Here is a 22,715-nt window from a genome sequence, read left to right on the forward strand (position 1 = left end):
TATAGAATAGTAGGAAATTAGCTCTAAAATAGCAACATTTTCTTTCAGCCTCATGACAAAATATGTTAAATAGCATGAGATTAACTATAAAACTGTGAATAGGATTTACGGACACGTCTGGTTCCCAAATTGATGACATTTGTCCAAATTGATGATGTTTGTAGCACAGCGAGAGCAGTGGTGTGTATTAATGGATGCCAAGGGAATCCAGACTATAAAATAATGAAACTTTCGTCTCTCTGTGTCTCATAATTTTCCTTCAATTCGCAAGAGGCTGAATGTATCTCGCCGTGAGAAAACATCTGAGTGAATGAAACGGCACCCTTCTGTCTCTGTATGTGTAGACCATCTATCTGATGCTGTCTGGTCAAAAAATAGTATGATATTGTTGCCACCTGTAGCATTGAATGCAAGAGAAGCTAGAAAGCACTTGATAAAAAAAGTATACAATAATAGCCAATCAGCATTGATCTAAACTAAGTGATCTCATCTGTGAATGGTCCTGGCGCACCAAAAAAAGTGTCAAGGGTAGCCAGTTTGGATTTGACTTCACAACAATCACATCAAAAGCCAAAAGTAATTGACAGAAAAAAGGTGAATTGCTGCATCTCATGGTGTTATTGTCCTCCGGTGGCTAGTTAGCTAGCAAAAATGTGCGCTTTCCTAAATTAGCCATTTGTGGAGATAGGGATTTGTACTTGTGGTTTTACTTAATTGTCTGTATTGTCCAATGATTATAGCGGCGATTCTGATCCAACCATTAGTTCATAACATTGTGCCTCTGACCTGAGAGGATGTAAATTCAATATGTAGCTAGATGTAGAAGGCTAATGGTAACTAGCTGGGTAATCGTTGCCCATGAAAGGATGTTAGGCTAGGGAGCAAGTATTTTAGCCAGGTACTGTAGCCTAGAACAACAAAAAGCTGGACAGTCACATTATATTTAGTTTATGTTGATTGGACTAAATTGTTTTTGGAATGTTTTAGTTGTCACTGTATTAGACTAAACATACAATAGGTGATTTGATGATGTTGAAGTTGAAATGGTGTTGGAATAGTGAACGCAGCTCATTTTCTTTGCGACTTGCGGTTCTTAATGAATAGTTGTTTAGTAGTCCGAAAATGGTGGGACCATTAACTTGATTGACCATGCTGTAGCTCATGTGACTGTCTGTTACATGCTATATGCTTCTTGGACTCCACCGGACAGATGTTGCTCTCCAGTTTTGTGATGAAACAAAGGTGTGATTGAATTTATTTATTCGACCTTTGGCCTATATATCACGGTGGCAAGGCATATGAACTAACAGGTTATGGAGGAAACAACGCAATTATCACAACACATAGGTTGTAAATATGGCTAATATGTGATTTTACCCACACACCGCTGCTGTTCACTGTAAAAGTAAATGGGGAGTGGAAAGTGCATGTCTTCCTTATAATCAATCAGGGTTTTATTATCTCCTTGGTAGGAAAAGACACAGCTATAGTCTATTTCTAGCTCTCAATGTTAAGATGCTCAGTGACAATAAACTGGAACCTTCTTCTGTCCCCCAGCGTCTGTCACCCAGTGTCTGTCCCCCATGTCTGTCAACGAATGTAGCGGATAGCATTGCTGCTGCAGCCTTCCCGAGAAGGACCAAGAAAGGCTTTGATCTAGTCACCATCACATTATCCCCTGGCCACTGGCTTGTCAACATCAAACCTTCCAAAGGTTGCTTTTCTAGTCTTAAAGGGTATTCAATATTCTCATTGGAAATGCAGTGCTTCTGAAAAAACCTCACTGAGACCTCCTGTAGACCTCCTGTAGGGAGCCTGTAGACCTCCTGTAGAATGCCTGTAGACCTCCTGTAGACTGCATGTAGTCCTCCTGTAGACCTCCTGTAGACTTCCTATAGACTTCCTGTAGACCTCCTGTAGAATGCCTGTAGACCTCCTGTAGAATGCCTGTAGACCTCCTGTAGACTGCCTGTAGACCTCCTGTAGACCTCCTGTAGACTTCCTATAGACTTCCTGTAGACCGCCTGTAGACTGCCTATAAACATCCTGTAGGGAGCCTGTAGATTTCCTGTAGACTGCCTGTAGACCTCTTATAGACTGCCTCTATACCTCCTGTAGGGAGCCTTTAGACCTCCTGTAGACTGCCTGTAGACTGCCTATAGTATGTCTGCAGTAAGCCTGTAGGCTTTGGAAGAATCTGTCAGGATCTCTAGTTATTGTTACTGTTACTGTTTTACAGTTTAACTGTTAGGTAGATAGCAGATGCCTGACAGGCATGTAATAAAAGGCATGTCAAAGCCACAGCAGCCGGCAGACAGGACTGCCTAGGACCCTAGCCTAGTTACCCAGCTACCCCTATGACTCTATGTCTTATCACAGATGTATTATTCATACATATCCAGCCACACTACCGGGTATCAGTAACCCTGGGTTAAAGCACGTCCCAAATGGACCTCTATTCCCTATGTAGTGCACTAAATTCGACCAGGGCCATAGAGCTCTAAATAGGGAATAGGATGCCATTTGAGATTCAAACCTGTTATGTATCCACATGCACATCCAGCCACACTGGCTGGTATCAGTAACCCTGGAGGAGCTACCATGCTACGTGAACCTCCTCAGCCTGCTGCTGGGGATTGGTTCAGCCATCATTATGTCCCAATCACTAGTTCACACTAAGAAGAACAGTCTGTCTGGGAGCTGAACTGGCAGCTGAGGAAGGGGATTACTTCTACCCTTTTAATCAAATCAAATTGCATTTGTCCCATGCTCCACAGACAACAGGTGTAGGCTAACTGTGAAATGCTTACTTATGGGTCCTTTTCCAATAATGCAGAGTTAAAGACCTCCAGTCTGGCTTTAGATCAGGGCACAGCACCACAACTGCAGCTATGGCAGTGGCAAATGACATCATTAATGCACTTGATAAAAAGCAACATTGTGCTGCTCTGTTTGTGGATTTATCAAAGGCCTTTGATTCAGTTGACCATGAATTGTTGTTAGCTAGACTCAGTAACATTGGTCTCAATGAAGGGGATGTAAATTGGTTTAGGAACTATCTTTCTGACAGAACACAATGTGTATATACTGACAATCACAAGTCTAGCTTTCTTGAGATTAATAGAGGTGTGCCCCAGGGTTCCATTTTAGCTCCTGTGTTGTTCTCAATTTTGATTAATGATTTGGGAAATGGGATGCAACCAGCAAAGTTGCATCTATATGCAGATGATGCAGTCATATATTCATGTGCACCTTCTCTGGTTCAGGCTGTTGAAGAGCTCCAGACTGCTTTTCAGTCACTGCAGGCCTCCCTTTATGGTATCAAACTGGTCTTGAATGTACCAAAAACTAAATTCATGACCTTTACCAGAGCTAGAACTCTGCCAGAGAATGTTAGCATTGTTACATCTGGTAGCATTCCATTGAAAATGTGTCATCCTACAAATACCTAGGTATTTGGTTGGATGACAAGTTGTCCTTTAAAGTTCATGTGGATAATGTTGTGACAAGCTTAAATTGAAATTGCGTTTTTATTTTCGTATTAAGGCTTGCTTCCCACTTATAGCTAGAAAGAAGCTTGTTCAGGCCACTTTTCTCTCTGTAATTGATTATGGTGACTTGTTGTATGTGCATGCAGCCTCCTCCGTCTTACAGAGACTGGACTCTGTTATCATGCATCCTTACACTTTATTACAAATGCCAAGTCACTCACCCACCATTGCACATTGTACCAAATGGTAGGTTGGACCTCACTTTATATGCGCAGAAAGATACATTTGTATGTGTTCATCTACAAAGCCCTTTTGGGTAAACTCCCTCTTTACCTCTGTAGTCTGGTCTCCTTGACCACCAGCAGTCACCATACCAGGTCTGCTAGGTGGTTGCTACTTAAGGTCCTCAGGACATTCACAGTACTAGGCAAGACTGCCTTCTCTTCTTGTGCACCAGACGCATGGAATAGTCTACAATCTATGCTTCATCTAGATATGTTAGTGCCACTGAATGAATTTAAAATATTGATGGGGGACTGTTACAGAAGAGTGTAAATGTTTTTTTTAGGCTGGATCATGTTGTTGTATTGTATTGTTGAACGATTTAATGATGTAATGTATTGATTGTTGCTGCCTTCTTGGCCACGTCTCCCTTGAAAAAGAGACTCTGGGTCTCAATGGGCTTTTCCTGGTTAAATAAAGGTTCAATATTTTTTATTTTTAAAGATAAGATGAAAAATGTAAATGGTGACACTGTCGTATGGCACCTGTTTCCTACACAGTCCACTACATATGTTGAGATCAACAGTAGTGCACTATAGAAGAAGTAAGATGCATATCATTGGAAAGGAAAATCAGTCCCTTTTCCAGAAGTAATATTCCTGATGACCCTCGATCATCTCCCAGTCAGGAGTTCACTGTTCACACAAGGAACTGATATGGACCCATACAGTAAATCTTGCATGTTAAAGTTGCACTATGCAGAAATCACTCCACCATTTCCTGGTTGCAAAAATTCTAATAGTTTGTCTAACAGTTTATGTGACAAAATAAGCAAGTACAGTGTAGAGAATCATTGTACCATCTAAACCGCTGTGAAATATTGAAGCTGGTGTACAAAAGTAAAAGACACAAACAATTAAGGGAAGCATAAGAATTGTGCACATCGAACAGCTCTACTGCTATTTAGACTTGCTTTCAATGAGAATGACAGCTCTAGAATTCTAATTTCTATGTGAATTTGGTTGGGTCGCCCTAAAAGTTACACATTGCAGCTTTAAATAAAAGTCCGTGGAGCTATTACTTCTGCCGCCGTCGTCATCTCTCTCTCTCTCTCTCTCTCCTTCCCCCCTCCATCTCTCTCCTTCTCACCCCTCTCTCTCTCTCTCTCTCCTTCCCCCCTCCATCTCTCTCCTTCTCACCCTCTCTCTCTCTCTCTCTCCTTCCCCCCTCCATCTCCTTCTCACCCTCTCTCTCTCTCTCTCTCTCTCTCCTTCCCCCCTCCATCTCTCTCCTTCTCACTCTCTCTCTCTCTCTCTCGATATCTCGATATCTCTTATTTCAATTTAAGGGGGCTTTATTGGCATGGGAAACATATGTTTACATTGCCAAAGCAAGTGAAATAGACAATAAACAAAAGTGAAATAGACAATAAACAAAAGTGAAATGAACAGTTAACATTACACTCACAAGTTCCACTCACAAGGGAAATATGTCTTTAATATGGTCATACATTTGGCAAGAGGTTAGGAAGTGCAGCTCAGTTTCCACCTCATTTTGTGGGCAGTGTGCATATAGCCCATCTTCTCTTGAGAGCCAGGTCTGCTTACGGCGGTCTTTCTCAATAGCAAGCCTATGCTCACTGAGTCTGTACATAGTCAAAGATTTCTTTAATTTTGGGTCAGTCACAGTGGTCAGGTAATCTGCTACTGTGTACTCTTTGTTTAGGGCCAAATAGCATTCTAGTTTGCTTAGTTTTTTAAATAATTCTTTCCAATTTGTCAAGTAATTATCTTTATGTTTTCTCATGATTTGGTTGGGTTAAATGTATTGCTGTCCTGGGGCTCTATGGGGTCTGTTTGTGTTTCTGGACAGAACCCCAGGACCAGCTTGCTTAGGGGACTCATCTCCAAGTTCATCTCTTTGTAGGTGATGGCTTTGTTATGGAAGGTTTGGGAATTGCTTCCTTTTAGGATTTTGATAAATGGGCATCTGCTCTGCATGCATTATTTGGTGTTTTACATTGTACACTGAGGATGTTTTTGCAGAATTATGCATGCAGAGTCTCAATTTGGTGTTTGTCCCATTTTGTGAATTGTTGGTTTTTGAGCGGACCCCAGACCTCACAACCATAAAGGGCAATGGGTTCTATAACTGATTCAAGTATTTTTTGCCAGGTCCTAATTGGTACGTCGAATTTTATGTTTCTTTTGATGGCATAGAATTCTCTTCTTGCCTTGTCTCTCAGCTTGTTCACAGCTTTGTGGAAGTTACCTGTGGCGCTGATGTTTAGGCTGAGGAATGTGTCGTTTTTTGTGTGCTCTAGGGCAACGGTGTCTAGATGGAATTTGTATTTGTGGTCTTGGCAACTGGACCTTTTTTGGAACACCATTATTTTTGTTTTACTGAGATTTACTGTCAGGGCCCAGGTCTGGCAGAATCTGTGCAGAAGATCTAGGTGCTGCTATATGCCCTCCTTGGTTGGGGACAGAAGCACCAGATCATCAGTAAAGAGTAGACATTTGACTTCAGATTCTAGTAGGGTGAGGCCGCACACTTGTTCTTTGTGTACATGGATTTTATAATGTCGTATGTTTTTCCCCCAACACCACTTTCCATCAATTTGTATAGCAGACCCTCATGCCAAATTGAGTCGAAATCTTTTTTGAAATCAACAAAGCATGAGAAGACTTTGTCTTTGCCTTTGTCTCTCTCTCTCTCTCTCTCAGTCTTTATGTTGCAGCGGTGCCACTTCAACATGGACCCATGATTGCGCTACTCATCAAGAAGGTCATGTCTTCTCCGTTGCCCTGGCTTTTCTCCCTGGCCTCTCACAGCTTCCCACTGAGCTGATGGGCCCTTCTGTCACTAATTACAGCCCTGTGTTTGCTTAACACGGGCTTAGTGGACGGTTTTCACTGTCTGTCTATCTTCAATGGGTTTGCCTCGGGGGATAGGAATGGGCCCAGTCCTGCTCACAGAGCGAAAGCGAGAGAGAGGCCTGGGAGAGAGGGAGAAAGAGGGCTGAGAGAGAGAGGGAGGGCTGAGAGAGAGAGCGTGAGAGAGAGGGAAAGAGGCCAGAGTGGGAAAGAGAGACCTGAGAAAGCTCTTTACGGAGGCAGCTTTGGCCCCACCAGTCGGCTCCTCTCTCTCTCCCTGGGCCTGCAGCTAGTCTGTCTTTCTCACATTGATCTTTAAACAGTGTCAGCATCCATAAACTTAATGGGAGGAAACGGAGATAAGATATGATGGATAGATTGAGTCTGTGAATCACAGGATGGGATGGATAACAGACCTAAAACCCCAGACGAGTGACGTACCGTCCCCAAAAACCACATCATCCGCCGACATGGATTTATGGTCTTTATCTCCCCGCTGGTGGAGCTATCAGATTAAGATATCAAAAGGAAACAGAGATAATTAAAGTCCTATATTCCTGCATATTATGACATATATGAGTCAATTTGTATAAGTTATTAGTTGTGGCTTTTCAAAATGTTATGTTGAAACTTGCGGAACACAATGGAAAGTCTAGTTGGCCAACCACTGTAACTTTCTTTGTAAGCGTTCGCTTAGATGTTCTTGCCAAAACTGCTGTGCAAACAGGGGTTTTCACTTCTTTTTACTCTATCTATATAGTTGCTGTGTTTACTCTGTATCCTCAGAGGGCGAGAGAAAAGAGAGAAGGAAAAGAGCGAGACCAGTGATCAATAACAGGGGCTGGTTGCTTTAGGTGGAATTGGCACTAGGAAGTGATGGCTCCATCAGACAGGTCATAACTCTAGAAAATGGATGAATACGTCTCTATTTAAATGAGCACCTTGGTTGACCTCTGGCTAGAATGCTGCTGCAGGCCTGTTGTCTGAGATAGAGGAGAGAGGGAGGGATAGAGGAGAGGAGAGGAGATGGGGGGGTTGTAAGTGATTATGGTGAAGCACATTGTCTTTTTAATAGGTTTTACCCAGCCACTCCCTGGTGTATCATCAGGAAGCTGAGGGTTGTGCCGTGGTCGGCTAGGGAGGGGTTGTCTGCACCCTGGAGGGAGCGAGGGGGTCTCCGAGAGGTCATATAAGCCTCTGGGGTGAGGTGGGAGGGAGGAGGGGTGAGGGGGGTTGGTCTCAACAGGACTCTTCTCTTCATTTACATGCAATCAGAGCCTCCATGGAGAGGAGAGGAGATAACAAGTTGGCTTTGAGGATGCTTTTGACCACGGCTCCATTTGATGTTGGTTGGTGGTTTAGGGGGACGTTGCTCTGCTCTGCTCTGCTCTGCAGTCAGGGCATGCCTAGTGAAGGTACAGTTGAAGTCGGAAGATTACATACATTTAGATTGGAGTCATTAAAACTCGTTTTTCAACCACTCCACAAATTTCTTGTTAACAAACTATAGTTTTGGCAAGTCAGTTAGGACATCTACTTTGCGCATGCAGAAGTGACTTTTCCAACAATTGTTTACAGACAGATTATTTCACTTATAATTCATTGTATCACAATTCCAGTGGGCCAGAAGTTTACATACACTAAGTTGACTGTGCCTAACCTCTATGGGCTTGCGTCCCACCTACTCAACAACCAGTGTAATCCCGTGGCGCGTTATTCAAATTCCTCAAAAATGCAAAAACTTAAATTTTTCAAACATATGACTATTTTACACCATTTTAAAGATAAGACTCTCGTTAATCTAACCACACTGTCCGATTTCAAAAAGGCTTTACAACGAAAGCAAAACATTAGATTATGTCAGCAGAGTACCCAGCCAGAAATAATCAGACACCCATTTTTCAAGCTAGCATATAATGTCACATAAACCCAAACCACAGCTAAATGTAGCACTAACCTTTGATGATCTTCATCAGATGACAACCCTAGGACATTATGTTATACAATACATGCGTGTTTTGTTCAATCAAGTTCATATTTAAATCAAAAACCAGCTTTTTACATTAGCATGTGACTAGCATGTGACTAGCATTCCCACCGAACACTGCCGGTGAGTTTACTAAATTACTCACGATAAACGTTCACAAAAAGCATAACAATTATTTTAAGAATTATAGATACAGAACTCCTCTATGCACTCGATATGTCCGATTTTAAAATAGCTTTTCGGTGAAAGCAGATTCTGCAATATTCTCAGTAGATAGCCCGGCATCACAGGGCTAGCTATTTAGACACCCAGCAAGTTTAGCACTCATCAAAGTCAGATTTACTATAAGAAAAAAGTTATTACCTTTGCTGTCTTCGTCAGAATGCACTCCCAGGACTTCTACTTCAATAACAAATGTTGGTTTGGTTCAAAATAATCCATAGTTATATCCAAACAGCGGCGTTTTGTTCGTGCGTTCAAGACACTATCCGAAAGGGTAAATAAGGGTGACGAGCATGGCGCAATTCATGACAAAAAAATTCTAAATATTCCATTACCGTACTTCGAAGCATGTCAACCACTGTTTAAAATCAATTTTTATGCCATTTTTCTCATAAAAAAGCGATAATATTCCGACCGGGAATCTGCGTTTAGGTAAACAGACGAAAGAAAATAAAGCATTCGGTCGACTCGGGCACGCGCCTAAGCCCATAGTACTCTGATCGGCCACTTGCCAAAAGCGATAAAGTGTTTCAGCCAGAGCCTGCCTCGATATCGTTCAGCTTTTTCCCGTGCTCTGAGAGCCTATGGGAGCCGTAGGAAGTGTCACGTTATTGCAAAGATCCTCAGTCTTCAATAAAAAGAGCCAAGATGAAACACAATTTGTCAGACAGGCCACTTCCTGCATGGAATCTTCTCAGGTTTTGGCCTGCCATATGAGTTCTGTTATACTCACAGACACCATTCAAACAGTTTTAGAAACTTTAGGGTGTTTTCTATCCAAAGCCAATAATTATATGCATATTCTAGTTACTGGGCAGGAGTAGTAACCAGATTAAATCGGGTACGTTTTTTATCCGGCTGTGTCAATACTGCCCCCTAGCCCTAACAGGTTAAACAGCTTAGGAAATTCCAAAAAATGATGTCATGGCTTTAGAAGCTTCTGATTGGCTAATTGACATCATTTGAGTAAATTGGAGGTGTACCTGTGGATGTATTTCAAGGCCTACCTTCAAACTCAGTGCCGCTTTGCATGACATCATGGGAAAATCAAAAGAAATCAGCCAAGAACTCAGAAAAAAATTGTAGACCTCCACAAGTCTGGTTCATCATTGGGAGCAATTTCCAAACGCCTGAAGGTACCATGTTCATCTGTACAAAACAATAGTACGCAAGTATAAACACCATGGGACTACGTGGCCATCGTACCGCTCAGGAAGGAGAAGCATTCTGTCTCCTAGAAATGAATGTACTTTGGTGCGAATAGTGCAAATCAATCCCAGAACAACAGCAAAGGACATTGTGAAGATTCTGGAGGAAACCGGTACAAAAGTATCTATATCCACAGTAAAAGGAGTCCTACATCAACATAACCTGAAAGGCCGCTCAGCAAGGAAGAAGCCACTGCTCCAAAACCACCATAAAAAAGCCAGACTACGGTTTGCAACTGCACGTGGGGACAAAGATCGTACTTTTTGGAGAAATGTCCTCTGGTCTGATGAAACAAAAATAGAACTGTTTGACCATAATGACCATCGTTATGTTTGGAGGAAAAAGGGGAAGCTTGCAAGCCGAAGAACACCATCCCGACCGTGAAGCACGGGGGTGGCAGCATCATGCTGCTTTGCTGCAGGAGGGACTGGTGCACTTCACAAAATAGATGGCATCATGAGGAAAGAAAATTATGTGGATATATCGAAGCAACATCTCAAGACCTCAGTCAGGAAGTTAAAGCTTGGTCATAAATGGGTCTTCCAAATGGACAATGACCCCAAGCATACTTCCAAAGTTGTGGCAAAATGGCTTAAGGACAACAATGTCAAGGTATTGGAGTGGTCATCACAAAGCCCTGCCCTCAATCCCATAGAAGATTTCTGGGCTGAACTGAAAAAGCATGTGCGAGCAAGGAGGCCTACAAACCTGACTCAGTTACACCAGCTCTGTCAGGAGGAATGGGCCAAAATCCACCCAACTTACAGTGGGAAGCTTGTGGAAGGCTACCCGAAATGTTTGACCCAAGTTAAACAATTTAAAGGCAATTCTACCAAATACAAATTGAGTGTATGTAAACTTCTGACCCACTGGGAATGTGATGAAAGAAATAAAAGCTGATGATAAATCATTTTCTCTACTATTATTCTGACATTTCACATTCTTAAAATAAAGTGTTGATCCTAACTGACCCAAGACAGGGAATTTTTACTAGGATTAAATGTCAGGAATTGTGAAAAACTGAGTTTAAATGTATTTGGCTAAGGTCTATGTGAACTTCCAACTTCAACTGTGGTAGTGTGAAGCAGCCTGAGCTTTGGGTAGAAGGCCAAGTACAAGCCTTGTTGATGAGAACAACACTCATGTAAAAAGTCAACCGTCAGCCACATGACTAGATACCGCGCTAGGACATAGAGGTAGAAATCAGATATGGCCTGTGTAGAAATACAGCTGAAAAGCTGTAGAAAATTAATTTGTTCCACACAAAGGGCTTTGACCCAAATTGCATAATCGTGATGACTTACAGCATAATCATGTAAACAGCATGTGGCTTCTGTAACAGTCTACTGACCTGACATGGGTTTTCCTGGTTTAACTTGGTCTAAAGAATGCCATTTATGGTAACTAAGTGCACTGTGAACAGCACAACTCTAAACTACTGATGTCTTCTTAGATAAGAAGACCACAGGGAGCCATTAGTGTTCTCTGACTGATCTGTTGCCTTCTGTCACTTTCTGGTAGCATCCCAAATGGCTCTCTATTCCCTTCATAGTGCACTACTTTTGACCATGACCCATTGGTCTCTGGGTAAAAGTAGTGCACCTTATAAGGAATAAGGTGCCATTTGGGACATAGCCTCTGTATGTCTTGTTAAAAGCCCTTCTCATTCCAACCAGACAAGGCTGAAAAGCTTATTGTAATGAAGCTCATGTTTATATCACAGAAGTCTCTCTCTCTCTCCTTGGCTGCTGATGTAGTAATCCATGATGTGACATCCCCTGATGTCCTTTCTCCTCGCTTTGAAAACAATCCACAAACTTTGAGTCAGGTTTACTCAATACATTCACACAAGAAGTCCCTTAACGTCTCATACCCCAGTGACGTCAATGTTGTTAATTTTCTCATGCAGCCGGCATGGCATTAACGATCAAGGGTGTTAAGTTTGGCTGGCCCAGCAGTATTGAGTACAGTAATCCTGTTAGTTTGAGAGGAGGAATGCAGTTGTAGCTGTGGTGTTTGATCTGGCTGACTGAGTGGCAACATCACCTGTGCGTATTGACAGGCTCTGTGTGTGTGTGTGTGTGTGTGTGTGTGTGTGTGTGTGTGTGTGTGTGTGTGTGTGTGTGTGTGTGTGTGTGTGTGTGTGTGTGTGTGTGTGTGTGTGTGTGTGTGTGTGTGTGTGTGTGTGTGTGTGTGTGTGTGTGTGTGTGTGTGTGTGTGTGTGTGTGAGAGAGAGAGAGAGAGACCTGGGTTCAAAAACTATTCCAAATCATTTAAAACACTTTAGCTCTGCTTGATTGAGGTTTCCGGTTCCAATGGAACCAACTGAAAGGGCCCAAAACTGTCAGCCTTACCCTGCCTAGCTGGCACTCCAGGCAGGCTACAGGAAACGGTCAAAGTATTTGAAAGATTTCAAATAGTAATTGAACCCATGTCTGGTGTGTGTGGAGCGCTCAGCTGACTGTAGGTCAGTTGGGAGTGGCAGGCAGTCAACCTCAACAGTAAGGTCTGTCAGGAAAAAACACAGTTTCTCTAGCATAGCCTCTCTCTGATCTTCCCTTTAGGCTACTGCTTGGCAGCTCTGTCTGACAGCTGATGGTAGTTCACTGATGAAAGTAGAAGAATGTAAAGTTACATCATCATCTGGGGTCGAAGGGATGAGAAGTGGGCCCTCCAGAGCTGCCTGTCCTTCGTTGCAGACACAATCACCTTAAGGGTGAGGGAAAAAAAAGTTACGTAGTGTTGGTCAAATAAATGTACAGTTACTTAAGGAAATTTGATTTTGTACCCATTTAGTGCACGAATGTGGCAATGTAATTTCCTGAGAATTTTACACAGGAACTTTTGTCGGTAGTCGGTCGAGGGACACATTCGTAAAGAAACTTTTGTCTGAATGTTTTTGAGATTGACTATATCGCATTGCTTGAAATACATGATCTTGTTGGCTCCCTATTAAACTGCTTAGTTTACCACAATAATTCCTTCAGTCCATGTAAATGGTTATATAAGCATGTGAAGGATTCTAATGGGTACCATAGAGGTGAAAGGAGTACGCTTGGTACTTTCCCTATGTTTGGGGATTGACGGCATCATGGCAACCCTAGCACAATTCAACTGGGGACAAATTTGAGGTTTGGTCACATCAAATGAGCCAGTTATGACAAAACATTTAGAAGATTTGAACAGTGCCCCATTCACCTCTAAACATGGATAGTAGTTATTACCATGTAAAAGCATTATTTTAAAATATTGATTATTGTGTCCAAAAGCGCAGCTTTTCCCAGAGTGAAGTTTCTCTTTCTGGCTAAACTAATAACAAACCCTTTCTGACTCTGTTTTCTCTGTTCCTTAAAACCTTGCGTGAGTTTGTATTTCATCTGAACTTGTGTAAATGTAACACTTCAATAGTTCCATTTAGTTCAGTGTTAGGTTTTCGTGCTCCCTTTTGCTTAGTGAACATGCTCTTTGATGCACTCTTTTGGAGCTCCAGAGATTTACATGTCGTCTGGTTCTAGGTTTCAGTTTGACTTCAGGCTGGATGTGTTTCAAAAGACATTGACTTGAAAAGAGTTCAAGTAAGAGTCTGACCTGAGAGACATTTTCCAGTTGCTCTTTTCAGACAACAAGACAAGACAAATAATAGCAGAAAATACAGTACATATTCAAATAGTGCACTATATTTTCTAGGGTTATGTGTTTAGGTGTGACATCATACTACAGAACTACTATAATTACTCACAATCCCTCCCTGTGAAGCCTGCCAGAGAGAATAGGGTATTTCCTCAAAGGGCCCCTAACAATTAGTTTAATTATAATTCGGCAGTGTTTTCCAGAAGTTGTTTGTTCCATTCATCAGCACAGACGTCATTATAATGACAGATTTTCCTATGGAGAAAAATCGTCATTTATTTAGATTTATTTATGACATTCCTATGTCCTCCTATAATTTTTAGATGTACTGTACCTGGGGGCTAATCTTCCCCTAGTGAGGAAATGAAGCTGGTCTGTTTTGTTCTTCAGTCCGGATGGAAGTCCCCCTAGTAGCCTAGCTTGGCTGGAAATGGCAGAGCTGGGCTCAAATACTATTTGAAATCGTTCAAATACTGTTAAAGTTGACTTTAGCCTGTCTGGAGTACAAGATGGGCAGGAATTTGAGTTTTGCTACTATTCTATTGTTTCCACTGTGCCAGGCAAGCTCAGTCCTGCTGAAGTATTTGAAATAATTTCAAATAGTAGTTGAAGTGTTTCAATCCAGGTCTGGTAACTAGTCATCTGGAGAGTAGCTATGAAGCCTGGCCTCAGAGCCATATGAAACATACTTTACGTATTTCTGAGCACCTCCAAGACATATGATACCCAGTTATGGTCTAGTTGCTTTAGACAGAAACAAAAGTATGGAGGTTGGTCGATGAGGATGGGTGGGTGTAATTGACAACTGTAGCATTTTAGCTAAACCTTCCCCTAATCCTTGTTCTAAACATAACCCAATTCACCTAACCTGCTATGCAAATAACCTAACCTTTGTCATTTTAGTGCCCCATAAATCCTCCCCTTAATTCTCCTTTGTTGTTAAGGCACAACAAACAACCTGGTCTCAGAGAAAGACGTATAATACTATACATCCTTCAAGATGTATGATTAGTTACTTTTCCAATTCGTATGCTATTGTATGACCAGGTAAGACGTATGACACTATACGTCCTATAATTCGTATGATATTGTATGACTCCTATTCCGTTCATAACGTTACGTAACGTAATATATCATACTAAAAGGAGATAATATACATTGCCCTGAGACCACGTTGCAGGAACTATGAGCTGCTAGGGGCTGGGTTGAGAGTTTCCAGTCTGGCTGGGGTCTGAGACTGGACCTCCTGCAGTCTGCTGCGTTCTTCTCGTCTGACTCAGGAAGTCACCCAATAGAGCAGTTATGCAAGCCAGCAAACTGGGGAGAAAGAAGTTTTTATAAATGTTCTGCTCCATTTGGGCCTTTGCAGCTGTGGGAGACTTGAAGACACTCTGCTCTCCTCTCATCTCTTTGCTCTTAGCAGGTCGTTCTCTCATGCACAATGGTCTTTTGGAATTTCCATGTTAGAGTTGTCAGAACATGGATTGGGTGGGTAAGGAACTTATTTTAAGTTAGTGCCCTGGCCTATATTGCCCCCAATCCAACTTTGTTTGTAAGCATATACTGTGGCTCTTTGTATGTCCTTCCAGAAGTGTCTTTCTGATTTACTTCCTAAATAAGGAGTTTTATATATTGTTCTGTCATATTTACTTTCAAGTAATGAGATGATTGGGGATTTCTATGCTAAAAATGAGCTACTTCCATCAAAATTATTTTGGCAAATTGTCAGGAGTCAGACAGGCAGCGCTGGCCCTGCAGAACTAGCCATAGTGGATGCTACTGCTATAACACAGATCTGCTTCCCATTCTAATGTCCTCACCTCTTCACAGAGGTGATTTCTTTCATTCCTGGATAATAACATTTCTGAATGTCTCAGTTGAATAGAGGCAGTGATTACATGCCCTCTCCACGCCATTAAGGCTCACTCCAAAAGGACCTGAAAAGAACCAACAAATAGATGACTGCAGTGGAAGTGAAGGATGAGGTGGAAGAGGAGGGAGGAAAGGAGATGATTGAACAGTGACAGAAAGGGCACACATTCAAGGTTTTTCTCAATTCCATGTGAACAAGAATGAAATTGTTTATTCCTGTGGCACCGCTCAGTGGGCTGAAGGGGATGTCATTAACACTTACAACACTGTGTAAGAAGGTTTATTCACTTCCAGACCTTACTGCAGAGATTCAATAAACCTGTTGTTAAAAGAAGTAGGCTAGATAGATACAATGGAATGGCTGAAGTCTATCTAGAGCAAAGGAAAGTAATTTATGATAGAGCATTGAGCGGAAATGAACATGGTAGTAATGTGTTAATATAAACTCAGCAAAAAAAGAAACGTCCTCTGACTGTCAACTGCGTTTATTTTCAGCAAACTTAACATGTGTAAATATACTGCTCCAAAAAATAAAGGGAACACTTAAACAACACAATGTAACTCCAAGTCAATCACACTTCTGTGAAATCAAACTGTCCACTTAGGAAGCAACACTGATTGACAATAAATGTCACATGCTGTTGTGCAAATGGAATAGACAACAGGTGGAAATTATAGGCAATAAGCAAGACACCCCCAATAAAGAAGTGGTTCTGCAGGTGGAGACCACAGGCCACTTCTCAATTCCTATGCTTCCTGGCTGATGTTTTGGTCACTTTTGAATGCTGGCGGTGCTTTCACTCTAGTGGTAGCATGAGATGGAGTCTACAACCCACACAAGTGGCTCAGGTAGTGCAGCTCATCCAGGATGGCACATCAATGCGAGCTGTGGCAAGAAGGTTTGCTGTGTCTGTCAGCGTAGTGTCCAGAGCATGGAGGCGCTACCAGGAGACAGGCCAGTACATCAGGAGACGTGGAGGAGGCCGTAGGAGGGCAACAACCCAGCAGCAGTACCGCTACCTCCTCCTTTGTGCAAGGAGGAGCAGGAGGAGCACTGTTAGAGCCCTGCAATATTATTGCTCAAACGGTCAGAAACAGACTCCATGAGGGTGGTATGAGGGCCCGACGTCCACAGGTGGGGGTTGTGCTTACAGCCCAACACCGTGCAGGACGTTTGGCATTTGCCAGAGAACACCAAGATTGGCAAATTCGCCACTGGCGCCCTGTGCTCTTCACAGATGAAAGCAGGTTCACACTGAGCACATGTGACAGACGTGACAGAGTCTGGAGACGCCGTGGAGAACGTTCTGCTGCCTGCAACATCCTCCAGCATGACCGGTTTGGCAGTGGGTCAGTCATGGTGTGGGGTGGCATTTCTTTGGGGGGCCGCACAGCCCTCCATGTGCTCGCCAGAGGTAGCCTGACTGCCATTAGGTACCGAGATGAGATCCTCAGACCCCTTGTGAGACCATATGCTGGTGCGGTTGGCCCTGGGTTCCTCCTAATGCAAGACAATGCGAGACCTCATGTAGCTGGAGTGTGTCAGCAGTTCCTGCAAGAGGAAGGCATTGATGCTATGGACTGGCCCGCCCGTTCCCCAGACCTGAATCCAATTGAGCACATCTGGGACATCATGTCTCGCTCCATGCAACAACGCCACGTTGCACCACAGACTGTCCAGGAGTTGGCGGATGCTTTATTCCAGGTCTGGGAGGAGATCCCTCAGGAGACCATCCGCCACCTCACCAGGAGCATGCCCAGGCGTTGTAGGGAGGTCATACAGGCACGTGGAGGCCACACACTACTGAGCCTCATTTTGACTTGTTTTAAGGACATTACATCAAAGTTGGATCAGCCTGTAGTGTGGTTTTCCACTTTAATTTTGAGTGTGACTCCAAATCCAGACCTCCATGGGTTGATAAATTGGATTTCCATTGATTATTTTTGTGTGATTTTGTTGTCAGCACATTCAACTATGTAAAGAAAAAAGTATTTAATAAGATTATTTATTTCATTCAGATCTAGGATGTGTTGTTTAAGTGTTCCCTTTATTTTTTGGAGCAGTGTGAACATAACAAGATTCAACAACTGAGACAGAAACTGAACAAGTTCCACAGACATGTAACTAACAGAAATTGAATAATGTGTCCCTGAACAAAGGGGGGGGGATCAAAATCAAAAGTGACAGTCAGTATCTGGTGTGGCCACCAGCTGCATTAAGTACTGCAGTGCACCTACTCCTCATGGACAGCACCAGAAATGCCAGTTCTTGCTGTGAGATGTTACCCCACTCTTCCACCAAGGCACCTGCAAGTTCCTGGACATTTCTGGGGGGAATGGCCCTAGCCCTCACCCTCCGATCCAACAGGTCCCAGTCATGCTCAATGGGATTGAGATCTGGGCTCTTCACTGGCCATGGCAGAACACTGACATTCCTGTCTTGCAGGAAATCACGCACAGAATGAGCAGTATGGCTGGTGGCATTGTCATGCTGGAGGGTCATGTCAGGATGAGCCTGCAGGAAGGGCACCACATGTGGGAGGAGGATGTCTTCCCTGTAACACACAGCGTTGAGATTGCCTGCAATGACAACAAGCTCAGTCCGATGATGCTGTGACACACCGCCCCAGACCATGATGGACCCTCCACCTCCAAATAGATCCCGCTCCAGAGAACAGGCCTCGGTGTAATGCTTGTTCCTTTGGCGATCATCAGAGAAGAGCACTTTTTGCCAGTCCTGTCGGGTCCAGCGACGGTGGATTTGTGCCCATAGGCGATGTTGTTGCTGGTGATTTCTGGTGAGGACCTGCCTTTACAACAGGCCTACAAGCCCTCAGTCTGGCCTCTCTCAGCCTATTGTGGACAGTCTGAGCACTGATGGAGGGATTGTGCATTCCTGGTGTAGCTCGGGCAGTTGTTGTTGCCATCCTGTACCTGTCCCGCAGGTGTGATGTTTGGATGTACCGATCCTGTGCAGGTGTTGTTACACGTGGTCTGCCACTGCGAGGATGATCAGCTGTTCGTCCTGTCTCCCTGTAGCGCTGTCTTAGGCGTCTCACAGTACGGATATTGCAATTTATTGCCCTGGCCACATCTGCAGTCCTCATGCCCCCTTGCAGCATGCCTAAAGCACGTTCACGCATATTGGTGTTTTTCAGAGTCAGTCGAAAGGCCTCTTTAGTGTGCTAAGTTTTCATAACTGTGACCTTAATTGCCTAACGTCTGTAAGCTGTTTGTGTCTTAACGACCGTTCCACAGCTGCATGTTCATTAATTGTTTATGGTTCATTGAACAAGCTTTGGAAACAGTGTTTAAAGCCTTTACAATGAAGATCTGTGAAGTTATTTGGATTTTTACGAATTATCTTTGAAAGACAGGGTCCTGAAAAAGGGACATTTCTTTTTTTGCTGAGTTTAGTAACCCCATTAAGCCACAGAAAATCAATTATTTTCAGGTTTAGCTTTCAATGATTAAGACTACGGAGTTCCCTACATTTGGATGTTCTGGTGCCTCTAGGGCAGTTCAACATTTTGATTGGGGACTGCTTTGCTGATGAATGTGATTGTTTTTCTTGAATGTATTTGTAATTTGTGTATATTTGTATTATATTGTATTTTGGAAATGATGTGTAATGCATGGCTCCCTTGTCAAAGAGGCCTTGATCTCAATGGGTTACCTGTTAAAATAAACCTAAAACGTGGCTGCTAATGACCAAAATGTCCATGTAAAATGTAGGTGTTCCTTTTAGAGGCTTAACACGACAAAGGGGAAATTGACTGGTCTACTCCCTTACCTGCTCTTGCTGGTTTATTGAGATCTACCGAAGGTACCACCAAGACAGGCAACCATTTTGTTAACACTTAAAAATTAGACAAGATCAATGTAAGTGAACAGCATTCCTTTACTATAAGGATTGCCAGCCATTTGACCTCACTATTCTAACAATATGTTCTTCACTACAGATTACAGTCTTTTCAAGTGTCATATTATCTCAGTCTCAGAACAGTTGGTGATTATTCTGAAGTGTTCTAGAACTCAGTGATTATTCTGTAGTGTTCTAGAAGTCAGTGTTTCCTGTAGGTAGCACATGGAGCTGGGCTGCCTACTGTGAGGTGATAGCAGGGGGCAATGTGTAGGAAAGGCTGGGATGAGGAAGGGTATTGTTGATTAACTGGGAGGATGAGAGGAGGATTAGTGAGAACCGGTGGCCAGGAAGAGACTGCTGGGAAAGAGGGAGGGATGGAAGATGAGAGGGAGAGGGGGAATAGAAGGAGGGAGGGGAGGGGAAATCTCACATGAAAACTAGCTGTATTTTGCAGAGCGGTTTGGAACGTGGTGATGTCACCAGGCAGACCAAAACTCCATCCCACCGACCCAAAACAGGCTGACATTTCAGGTGGTCTTTTCGAACAGCTTTAACACTATAAGTTCATTATCATTTTCACAGTACTATTCCAACCTCATAGTGTGGAAATATACAAACATTAAGAACACATACAAATCTCTCCCTCACCCTCCAAGCCATAAGACTGCTGAACAATTCATTAAATTGACCCCCCCACTGTCACAGTTGTCGTAGTGATGAGACCAAAATGCAGCATGTATGTTTATGCTCATCTTGACGTTTAATAAATTCATAATGAACACCAAAATAACAAAAGAACGAACGATCAACAAAACAGTCTGGCAAGGCACAAGGCTAAACACAGAACAATCTCCCACAATTGACAAACACAAACACACCCTAATATATGGGACTCTCAATCAAAGGCAAATAGACAACACCTGCCTTCAACTGAGAGTCCCAACCCCAATTACCCAAACATAGAAACAGACATACTAGACTAAACATAGAATACATGAAAATCAAACAGTGCCCAAAAACCCCGGAATACTTAAATCATATGCCCCTTCAACAAACACACCACCCCAAACCACATAAACCGAATACCCTCTGCCACGTCCTGACCAAACTACAATGACAATTAAACCTTATACTGGCCAGGACGTGACACCCACTTTGTTTTTACACTGCTGCCACTCGCTGTTTATTATCTATGCATAGTCACTTTACCCCTACCTACATGTACAAATTACCTCAACTAACCTGTACCCCCACACATTGATTCTGTATCGGTACCCCCTGTATATAGCCTCAATATTGTTATTTTATTGTGTTACTTTTTATTTTATTTACTAAATAAAGTTTTAGTTAATATTTTCTTAACTCTATTTCTGGAACTGCATTGTTGGTTCAGGGCTTGTAAGTAAGCATTTTACGGTAAGGTCTACACCGGTTGTCTTCGGCGCATGTGACAAATACAATTTGATTTGATCCCTTATTGATGTTACTTGTTTAATCTAGTGTAGATGAATGGGAAGAGACAGGTTAAAGAAGGATCTTTAAGCCTTGAGACAATTGAGACATGGATTGTGTATGTGTGCCATTCAGAGGGTGAATGGGTAAGACAAAAAAGTGCCTTTGAACGGGGTACCAGGTGTCAAAAACTGCAACACTGCTGGGGTTTCACGCGCAGCAGTTTCCTGTGTGTATCAAGAATGCTCCACAACTTAAAGGACATCCAGTCAACTTGACACAACTGTGGGAAGCATTGGAGAGAACATGGGTTATGATGAAAATGTTGTTTTGTCGGTGCAAAACAGTGAGTATGAGTGAAGAAGCAGAGATCAGATACTGAGCGGCTTTGAAGTGGCCAGGAAAGATTTGGCTACTCATGTGAGAGTCACTGTTGCATTTCTTGGGCGCACCACACTTAAACAGTTTTTCCAACTCTTGTTGGAAACCTTCCAAAGATCTGGAGAAGATGTTGAGATTGAAGGACCCTAAAGTATTCCCTTAAACCTTCATCCAATTTTTTATGCTGTGAGCCTGGGTGGAAAATCCCTTTACACAAGAGGGTTATTAAGTGAAGAAATGTATTATTGATATTGAACTGGGTCCATACAAAGTCATTAAAATCCTGTTTCTTAGTTTACAGAGTACACTTTCATTTCCCCATTGACTGATTAAATGTGTATGATATAAGTGTTTTTTCACAGTTAGTGTTTTTGTTTATTCTTTTATTTCCTGGATCCAATTATATTCATTTGGGTACACAACGGATGCCGTTTTGCAATGGAAAAACGAAAATGAGCATTTCTTATTGGTCCAGATAGTCCCTCCCTGGGGTAGTCCCTCCACATTTGGTGCCTAATGAATAAACCCCAGGTCTTTGACTGTGAGTGACAAAGTACACTGAACAAAAATATAAATGCAATATAAACGATTTTACTGAGTTACAGTTCATATATGGAAATCAGTCAATTGAAATAAATTCATTAGGCCCTAATCTATGGATTTCACATGACTGGGAATACAGAGATATGCATCTGTTGGTCACAGATACCTTAAAAAAGGTAGGGGTGTGGATCAGAAAAACAGTCAGTATCTGGTGTGAACACCATTTGCCTCATGCAGCCTGACTCGTCCTTCACATAGAGTAGATCACAGTAGTCCCGTGTGGCTCAGTTGGTAGAGCATGGTGTTTGCAACGCCAGGGTTGTGGGTTCGATTCCCACAGGGGACCAGTATGGAGAAAAAAAAAGAAATATATGAAATGTATGCATTCACTACTGTAAGTCGCTCTGGATAAGAGCATCTGCTAAATGACTAAAATGTAAAATGTTGATTGTGGTCTGTGCAATGTTGTCCCACTCCTCTTCAATGGCTGTGCCAAAGTGCTGGATATTGATGGGAACTGGAACATGCTGTCATATGTTGGAAGCCACCAGGTTTGGGATTCATTTTCCAGGTCTTGGAAGGAAATCTGGATACATCCCCCGACTGCCCTGGGTCATATTCATAAGCATGAAGTGAAACAAAAATGACTGAAACAGGGACAGACTCTTGGCCAATAAGGAGCGCTTGTTATCGCTTTCCATTACAAAAAAAAGTTTTACTACGGTGTGCCCTAATGAATATGACCCAGGCCTGCCTTGTCTGCCTGGTCTGCCTGTCTGTGCAATCTCACCCATGCAATCTGTGGGTTATGAAATGATCTTGTGAAACCAGATTCGGAACGGAGGGGTTGGGAGATTAGATGGATTAGCTGCTAATAACACAGTGCTGCTTACACTCCCTGAACTGTTACCAAATCCCAGATGGTGGAGTGGAGCTAGCATGTTAAATCACTTGAATTAGGCTAA

The sequence above is a fragment of the Salmo salar genome, chromosome ssa09 (genome assembly GCF_905237065.1).
Source record: "Salmo salar chromosome ssa09, Ssal_v3.1, whole genome shotgun sequence".
Lineage (NCBI taxonomy): Eukaryota > Metazoa > Chordata > Actinopteri > Salmoniformes > Salmonidae > Salmo > Salmo salar.